The following is a 7,470-nucleotide window of genomic DNA, read 5'->3' as shown; positions in this document are numbered from 1 at the left end:
GAAGAGCAGTCGGGTGCTCTTACCCACTGAGCCATCTCTCCAGCCCCTGACTAGTTTTCAATGGCACCTGGGTATATGAAATAAAAGCAGGGAATGAACAAATCATAGCGATTGTCCAAGTGGAATGACAGGAAGACAAGTGGCCGAATTGGAACCTCTAGCACTCACCTGCATTAGCTCAGAGAACAACCAAAGCAGCAAGTGTACGGGGACATTTTGAGGTCAGCAATTGTGGGCAAGGCCTGGAGATCAGCAAGAGATAGACTGGAACCTTGTAAGATGCAGAGAGCTGAGATAACAGCAGTGAAAGAAGAGAATGACCCAATGTCCACAGCTCTGGCACCATACCTCAGGAGTCTCTCTTGTGTAGGCACAAAGAGGATTCCAGCAAACTCTACTAGGGCAGATATTAGCACTGCTAGATGCTAGAAAGTATCACAAGTCCTCTCCCAGCCCTAAGGCTTACAATCCACTAGATATGTAGCCTGAATCTGCACAGGGTCTCATCTTATCATCTCTTAGTGACACCTCAGGGTGTTGTGATAAGGAGTGATCTTTTTTTCACCCTGTTTTATTTTATGTTCATGAGTGTTATGACTGAATGTATATCTTTGCCTGCAGAGACCAGAAGAGGATATTGGATCCTCTGGGATAAGAGTCACAGATGTTTGTGAGCTGCCATGCAGGTGCTAGGAATTGAACCTAGGTCCTCTGCAAGAGCATCCAGTGCTTTTAACTGCAGAATCATCACTCCAGACCCATAGGATTTGTTTTGAGAAGAGAGGAGACACACACACACACACACACACACACACACACACACACAGAGAGAGAGAGAGAGAGAGACATAGAGAACGAGAGACAGAGAGACAGAGAGGGTTTTCACAGCAAAGGAACCAATGCCTGAAGAAACAACCTGGAGAACAGGAGGATGCACCTGCTTTCTGGGAATAGTAAAGTTTCAAAAGTTGACAACACAAAAGAAAAACCTACATTTAAAATGGGCAGAGAACATGTAGGAAGCCAACTCTAAGATGGCGCCAGTTTCCAGTGTGCTGTTGTCGTAAACAACACCACTGTGCAGGCGTATGCCCGAGTCTGGCGCCAACCCCTCCCGAGCAGGTACATGCTAATTAGGTGATGGAAGTTCAACCTATCCTAGGAGGACATGAAGCCTTTCCCTGTGCTGGGGTGCATATAAGCAGACCTCCCTGCGTGCCCGGGGTTCCCATAGAAGCATCAAGGCATTCCTGCAATAAAGGCTGTTGAGAAGAATCCGACCGTGTTGTGTCTTCCTTGCTGGCCAAGGTGGGCACGGCAAGAACAAAAATTGACCATACTCAAAAGAAGAAACGGAGTGCGAGAGTCAACTCAAAAGCCACCAATGTGTGAAAAATAATATATAGCATTAACTGTCAAGAAGATGCCAATCAAGTCTGATGGGATAACATCTCACCCCAGTGAGACTGACTATTATCAAAAGGGAAAAAAATAGGAAAGAAAGGAAGAAGAGAGGGAAAGAAGGAGGGACTGAGGGAGGGGTGGTAGGAGGAGAGAGGAAGAGGAAGAAGGAAGGAGAGGGAGGGGAGGAAGGAAGGAAGGAAAGAAAAAGAGAGAGAAAGAGACTGATACGCATGTAGAATAAGCAGCACTCTTATATGCTGTCAGTAGAATGGAAACTGGTACAACTGTGGGAAATGTTTGAGTTCTTGGAAAACTCAAAGAAGATCCCGCACATAATTCAGCTAGCTCACCTCCAGTTATGCACACAGAGACAAGCAAATCAGCAAGGCAGACACCTGTGTGCCCTCGTTTATTGCAGCACACATCATACTAGGATATGGAATCAGGCTAGGTGCCCAGCAACAGGAGAATGGATAAGGAAAACCAGATTATGACACACACTGGTGGTTCCCCGTCCCAGACACACACACACATACACACACACACACACACACACACACACACACACACACACATTACTGAAACTGGCACATTTGCAATAAAATAGATGGAACTAGATATATTTATGTTAAGTGTCATAAACCAAAATAAGAAAAGTTTACATGTTCTGTTTTCATATATGGAAGTTGAGAAAATTTATCCTCAAAGGTATGGTGGATTGGATAGTAATTTCCCCATAGACTCACATATGGCAATGCTTGGTCCCTAACTCTTGGAACTGTTTGGGAAGGATTCTGAGGTATAGCCTTGCTGGAGGACCTGTACCACTGGGGGTGAGCTTTTGTGGTTTCAAAAGCTTACACCATTCCCAATCCCTCTGGTTCTTTGCCTCCAACTCATGGATAAAATTTAAGCTTTCAGCTACTGCTACAGCTCCACGCCTGCCTGCCTGCTTCCAAGCTCCCCAACACAATACTCATAAGCTCACCCCCTAAAACTCTAAGTAAGACCCCAATTAAATGCTTTCTTTTGTAAATTGCCTTGGTGTGGCATCTCTTCACAACAATAGAAAAGGAACTAAGACAAAAGGCCAATAGTGGTGACTAAGAATCGGAAAGGGAAGAAAAGAGGTGTGTGGAAGGCCAGCAAGATGGTTCTGTGAGTAGGAGCCCTTGTAACCAAGCCTGGCTGAGTGACTGCAAGCACAAAGCCCACATGGTGGAAGGAGAGAATTGATTCCCACAAACTATACTCTAATTTCCATGTGTGCATTGCTTGCACACATACACACATACATACACACACACACATACACACACTAAAAACAATAAATAAGTGATAAATATAAAATTTAAGTTAAGATATAGGAGGTGTTGATCAGGGTGTGCTACAGGTGTGGGTCAAAATATCATATTGAAGTCAATTTGTATATAGGTAAAAGGATGTCAATAACAAAGGCACACGATGGAGCTATCAGCTGGACCGCTGGGAGCTTCATCTGGAACAGATACATAGAGAAAGCCTGAAGAAGGACTATATACCATAAACAGATCTGGAGAAAGATTTGGACTAATGACCTTGATAAGGAAAGAACATTAGTTTTAGCCAGGCATTAAAAACAAAATTCATAGGAATTCTAGCCACAAGGACAGCTATTTAAATATGTCCTGCTGTAGAGTGCTGGTGGCAAACCCATCAATAAAGGAGACCATGATATTTACCCAGTATACATTCAGTTAACTGAGCTATCTCCCTGGCCTTTTCTCTTACATTCTAGATCTTTGACTTTACAACCTACCTATTCAAATAATAAAATTAACAGTGCCAAAAGTTACTTAATACCTTATTGTAGCCTCTCCACCCCCAGCCTGGAACCTGTTGGCTCAGGGGTGGAGTTTCCTGCTCATTCGTTCTGCCAAGCCCACTGCTGGACCGTGCCGCTTTGCTGCTTGGAGCCACACACGTGTTCACCCTGCTACTGGACCCCGAGTTATTTGGCGGGAAATCGGGTTCCCTCCCCCTTCCTTTATAACTGGATGTCGGTACTAGTAAAATTGGGCTTTGAACAGAATGAACTTGTCTTGGCCTCGTTTCTTCTTCCTCCCCGTCTAGCTTCCTCTCTTTTCAGCTCGGAGCTGCCATCTCAGTGGAACCGTTCACGTTGCGGGATGCTGGTCGGCCCCCAACACCTTACGTTGACTTTTCTCCCTAAATGCAAAGCTCATGGATGCTTCCAGTTCTTTCTTTCATTAATGACCCATATTTATTGTACAAAACAACGAATAGGGTTCATCACGGCATTGTCATTACATGTCTATAATGTCCTTTGGTCATAGCTACCCTTATTATCCACATTTATTCTGCTACCTACTTTTCCTTAGTAGATCTGCCTTCAGGAACAAACCCCTAACCCACCCCCAGATTACACATAGGAGAAATATGTGCTTGTGTTTCTGAGTCTGGTTTCTCTCATTTAATGTGACCTCCAATCCCATATATTTTTCCTGCAAATGACATACTTTTGTTCTTCTGCATACAGATAACTCTTCTTTAATATAGAATAGAATGACTGCTTACAGTTCTAATCTCTTGTGTTATGGAAACTCTGCCAGATCCCATCTCTCTTGATCCTCTGGGATTCTCATTGAGAAAGCATGGCGGGGGNGTATTCTTCAGTGCCATTCTCTCTTTTTTTTTTTTCTTTTCTCACAGGCATGTTTTTTTTTTAAATCTATTTTCATTTTTTTATATGAATACACTGTAACTGTCTTCAGACACACCATAAGAAGGCATCAGATCCCATTACAGATGATTGTGAACCACCTGTGGTTGCTGGGATTTAAACTCAGAACCTCTGGAAGAACAGGCAGTGATCTTAACTGCTGACCATCTCTCCAGCCCTTCAGTGCCATTCTCACTAGAACCCCAATGAATAATTCACCTCCGAGCTTGGTTTCTGCCACCAAACCCCGACAATCTCCCACTTCCCAAAGGCCAGTTAGCATAAGGCTGTTACATGGAACAGACTTCGATTAGATGTTAGAGAAAAGAGAAAAGGATACCTAAGGCATACCTCAGAAAACCTCTTAAGTGCTCACTGGTCACCTTTGCCCTAAAGTCCCCTTGACTTTTGCTCCATGGTGGTCTGTTATTGTTGGTACTCTCCTCAAAATTTTGTCTAAGTTCTATGACTGGATTTCTCTTTCCTTCCAGGATATCCTGGCATTATTTTTATTTCTTCCTGTTTAGTTCAATCTGTCACTATTATTACAAAGTGCTAAGTTCTAATTCATAACAGTTCAGCATCGTTCTTTTCATCCATCACTCCAGTGTTCAGAAGGTACCATTTTTGACCTCTACCCAACTCAATTAGGGTATCTTCTAAAATGAGCATCTATCTGTACCTTGTGCATCTTAGCATCCTGGTGTGTGTATGTCTAATCTAGATTTTAAGCATCTTTTCTGTCTTAATCAGCCTTGTATCCCTCATTCTCCCATACACTGTTGAATACATTTATTGATGATGCTGGTATGTAATAACTGGCATCAGGTCAGCAGGTAGATAGGGTAGACAAGAACACAGGAGACTAGTTTTTATTACTGACTGCAAAATCTAGAAGGGTTTGTTTGCAGAGTCACTGGTGACCCACAAAGCTGGTAGATAGAAAAGCACATGCAAGTAACATTGACAAGGTCTTAAAGTTCTACACACTTTTCAGAATGTTATTTCTTTGTTTGGGTTTTGGTTCCTAACTGTTATTCTATCAATACTAAAAACATCTTAGGGTACACATGTCTTCCAATCCTTTTTATTCTGGAATGAGAAGTGTTCTGGAATGTGTTGTCCCTGGGTCTCTGGGGGCTGAGCACCATCACCAGGGTGTGGGTTGTCCTCAGATGGAAACCACTTCCTGTGATTGACCATTGTTAAACCCACATTGGTGCTTCATTTCCTTCACAGGGAATAATGACTCCTGCATGCTTGGCCACAACGGCCCACCATTTCTTCTCACGGAAACAGTTCTTTTTCAGCCCTTCACTCTTCAGGGTCAACAGAAACTCATTCCATGTTCTTTATTCCTAGCTGTGCTGATTGGTTTGAAATGCCAACTCGCCATAACATAGATTCACCTGAGAAGAGACTCACAACCAAGGAATCCTTTATATCTGTTTTGCATGTGGGTCTATCTATGAGTGGATGGTCTTGATTGTTAGTTAATGTAGCAAGGCACAGCCAATTGTGGGTAGCACCATTCCCTAGGAGGGGATTCATTGCTATGAAACACGAGAAAGGTATATGGGAGCTAGAAGCAGTAGTGGGCAGTGTGAGTACATTGGATTCTATCTGCTCCTGATCTTGGTTGAATGTGACATGACTTCCTGTCTGAGGTCCTGCCTTCCATTTCCTCCATTAATGGTTTAACCTGGAATATTAAGCTCCATAAGATCTTTCCTCTCCTATGTAGCTTTTTGTTAGGATATTTTATCACAGCAACAGAAATTAAACTAGGCCATCATCTCGGAATCCCAAAGACTCCTCTTTTAATGTGTCTTTCTCTGTGAACAGCATCAGTCCTATCCCAATTCTATGCTGGGTCTCATAGCACCAGTAGAAACAAACAGGGTACACTCTGAGCTAAGGGAGTTCACAGTCTAAACATTTAAATCATTCATAACTATAGAGATTTAGAAACACTGTAACTATGGCATGTTGAACTTATTGAGTTTTTTATTTTATTTATTTATTTTTTTAAAGATTTATTTATTTATTATATGTGAGTACACTGTAGCTGTCTTCAGACACACCAGAAGAGGGAGTCAGATCTTGTTATGGATGGTTGTGAGCCACCATGTGGTTTCTGGGATTTGAACTAAGGACCTTTGGAAGAGCAGTCGGGTGCTCTTACCTGCTGAGCCATCTAACCAGCCCATTGAGTTTTTTATACAAGTTGATTTTTTTATCATTTGGAAAGAATTACTCTTTATTTCCATATCTGACAGAAATTGAGAGGCTATGGATGTAGCTCAAATGCAGAACAGTGGTGTAACATGTTGAGACCCTGAGGCCCTAGTTTTGATCTCCAGAACTAAAAAAACGAAAAGAAAATGTAAAGAAAGGAAAGGAAATATAAAGAAAATAAGGAAGGGATTGGGGACAGGAATGAGATAATTTATCAGTCACAGGTTTGTTTTGTTGGTGGTGGTGTTTTTGTTGTTGTTTTATATTGTTTTTGTTTCTGTTTTAGTCATGGACCAAGGAAGTGAAACAGCATATAGAGATGCTTGCCAATAAGCGTGATCACCTGAGTTCAATTCTGGGAACCCACAAGGTAAAGGAGAGAACCGACTCTCAGAGCTTGTCCACAACATGTGCACATGTGTAAAAATCAAAAGTAGATTCACTTCTTGAGGAATAATCAATACCACTGTTTGTGTATTGTGTGGAAGACACTTTGTTAGAGTGGCTGATGTGACATCCATCACTCTGTCCTGAGAACAACCAAAAGGCAAGGTTGTCCACCTTTGAAGGGAGTCGTAATCGGAGAGGACATCTCTGGTTCTAACTGTGCTTCAGGATCCTGTACAATGAGTTTTTGGCTCTCCCTTGAGTTAGCAAAGAAGGGAAAAATGAAGTAAAAATGAATTAAAGAGTTCCTTAAGCAATCTATAAGGCCTTTATAGTGTCCTTGTGCAACAGAAATAAACCTAGAAAAGTAATAATCTTAGTAACAAAGAGTTTAAAACTCGAAAATCAATAAACTCAGAGAAGTAGATCATTCTGATGAAGTCTAGTGTCTAGAAGGTCCTAGTGTGCACAGAGATGAGAGCTGAGCAGTTTCGGGAGTGAACACAGCTCACTGAATTTGCCCTAATTCACAGGAAACCTGGTTTTGCCTCCTTTAGATGGCACAGCTCCATGCTGATTGCATATCTGCCTTTTGGCTGTCTTCTAGAGAAGAGACAAATATGTCTGATTGCGAGTGGCAGGAGCTTGAGGGAAATGAATTTGTAAAGCTGGTTTCACATAATATCTCCAAGCCTCCCCTTAAGTGACTCAAAGCTGCA

Source organism: Mus caroli, chromosome 17 (genome assembly GCF_900094665.2).
Source record: "Mus caroli chromosome 17, CAROLI_EIJ_v1.1, whole genome shotgun sequence".
NCBI lineage: Eukaryota > Metazoa > Chordata > Mammalia > Rodentia > Muridae > Mus > Mus caroli.
This window is presented reverse-complemented; position numbering follows the sequence as displayed.